Source organism: Sciurus carolinensis, unplaced genomic scaffold (genome assembly GCF_902686445.1).
Source record: "Sciurus carolinensis unplaced genomic scaffold, mSciCar1.2, whole genome shotgun sequence".
Lineage (NCBI taxonomy): Eukaryota > Metazoa > Chordata > Mammalia > Rodentia > Sciuridae > Sciurus > Sciurus carolinensis.
Genome location: NW_025920175.1, coordinates 742,089 through 744,623, shown reverse-complemented (window position 1 = coordinate 744,623; position 2,535 = coordinate 742,089). Strand labels below are relative to the sequence as shown.

The 2,535-nt window shown below is 31.9% G+C and overlaps 1 long non-coding RNA gene across 1 annotated transcript; it reads right to left on the bottom strand.

The window, feature by feature from the left end:
- Nucleotides 1-550: 550 nt before the first annotated feature.
- LOC124974780 (uncharacterized) lies at nt 551-1,329 on the bottom strand. The gene is made up of 2 exons (XR_007106816.1): nt 1,286-1,329; nt 551-669 (listed from the first exon to the last, which is right to left on the bottom strand). It is a non-coding gene; the product is annotated as an uncharacterized LOC124974780 (long non-coding RNA).
- Nucleotides 1,330-2,535: the final 1,206 nt, after the last annotated feature.

The following is a 2,535-nucleotide window of genomic DNA, read 5'->3' as shown; positions in this document are numbered from 1 at the left end:
TAAGAAAGACATAACTGAAAAGCAATATTTTCCAAGCATAAATGCTAAATATTAAAATTAATACTAATTTAGCTTGTTCCATTTCCTCTAAAGTTTAGTTTTCATGCACACAAAGATAAAGATATACCCTGCAAAATTTTTCTCCATCATAATATCTCTCAACACTTTCTCATAAAACACATTTACTGTCTACCTTCCTGCCTGCCTGTCTCTCTTTTCAGTCATGGAGTTTTCTGCATTATGCAGGAATTTTGAATTTAATTTCCTGGCTTAGAAACACCTAGACACAATTTCCAATGTCCCTGGTGAATATTTTGATGAGATTCCTTTTTGGGTAGTCTTTGTCTTTCTCCACATTGATGTATCTAATAAAATGCAATGATAACCCAAAAGAAAACAAAGTCTGATGGATTTTGCTATGGTTTACTTTAAAATAAATTTATTTTGCTAAGTTTTTCAGTATATTCATAGGTGATTTTTAAAGACATATGAATGACTGATCACATAGATTATGTTATGGATTAAAAGAGACTTTGTAAAATTTTAGTACCTGTCAGATGTAGTAACACATGCCTTTAATCCTAGTGACTCAGGAGGCTAAGGTAGGTCCACAACTTTGAGTCCAGTCTCAATAATTAAGAACCCCAGCAAGTTAATTAGACCCTGTTTCTAAATAAACAAATAACAAATAAACAAATAAAAGTTATAGATATAGTGCAAGGGCAAAGTACTCTGGATTGAAACTATATCTCACCATTTTTTTTTTTTTTGGACATTAGGAGTGAGGGCTAACATTAATGGATTTGAAGATCCAGGTAATATGAGGCTTGAGAATGATAAGCTTCAGGCACATCTGCATAATGTTATATTCTGAAAGCTTCCCTGTTTTCTCGAAGGGATATGGCATCTTGCTTATAAGTACAAGAAAACAACACATGATACTTTACTAGATCAAACAAAAGCAATGAACACTTTTCATTTAACTTTACTTCATTAGTTGGGGAGAGAAAAATGGAAAAAAAAGAGTGAAGGACTCTGGGTCCAACCCATGATCCTAAGTTGAGCACTTTAGTCTGTATGCTCAATGATGGGGATATAATCAATCTTTGATTTTTGAGGTACTCCACAGAAAACCTCATGTTTATGGAAACTCAATAGATAGATATGTTAAAGAAACTTCAATTGGTAGATTGGAGACAACAGAAAGACATGGAAGGTATTACTTAAAGCTTTTAATTTACTTACCACATGTTAAAATTTAAAAATAACTATACTAAGAAAATACCTCTGAAGGGAAGAGAACCATTTGTCCTTTTGCTCTGGAGAACTGCAATCAAAGCAAGGGGAAGAGAAAAATTAAACCACATAAATGCTAACACTAACATTTTGAAAATTGCTAATCTAAATAAGATGAAAGCAAGACTGTTCTTGTGATGTAGTTTTTCACATGAGCTGTAAGCCTGGAATAATTATGTTCTGGAGACCCTAAGTAAACAATGCCCCATAGGAAACACTGCAGAGTCAATTTGAACTTATGCTAAATTCCTTTGGATGGATCCAAGGGAGATCCATTTTTATTCATTCCTCATATGAACTTGTTTTGTTTTAATTTTAAGAATATTTATAGAATATGAAATGATAATATCTATAGAAATTTGCTTTTGAAAAGAAAATATGATATGGAAAATATAATGGAGAGAAAATATCATGGGAAAAATTATGATGGAAAAGAATAATGATACAAACACATGTTTTTTTCAACATAGCCTCTAAATCCTCTGGTAACAATTCACCTTCTGTCTGGAACTCTAAGCTCCTTTTTGAGTAATTGTGAATATTCTTTCTAAAACATTCATCAAGGAAATCTAAGGATGTCTACCCTGATTCTCATTTAAGAGAATCAATGTCAAATATTGAAGTCTAGTTCTCTTGTAACATCAGCCTCTAACTTTTCTGTTCATTTTCAATCACTCTACTATCTGGAAATAAGTCCCCATCAAGTTTGAGATCCTGAAGTAAACAAAGTAAGTGCATGTTCTTATTCTTTGTCATTTAAATTTCATTAGATTGTTTTCTACTCTCAAGTTTCTGAATTAGAATGGTGTTTATTTTCTAAGTACAACTGGGTTAATTATGAATGGACTTCTCTGGACATAGGTAGGCCTTCTTCAGTACAAAGATATCTCATCTTTCTACCATGTACTTTATTGTGCTTTTCAGATATTACATCTATTTCCTATTTGGAGGTTTGTAAAACCTGCCTCAAGCATATCTATTAGTTTCATTTTTAAAACATCTCAAATGATTGCTAAAACTTTTAGTAATAAAGAATTTTTAAATCAAGGTACATACTTTTGTAAGAGAGCATCATTGCACACTTAGTACAGTAAAAAATATAGTATAAACATCTTTTATATGCAACAGAAAACCAAAAAATTATGTAACTTACTTTAATGTGCTATTCAAATTGTTGCACTGGACTGGAATCAAATCCACAGTATCTTTGAGGTATGCTTATACTAGGGTCCACTGGGC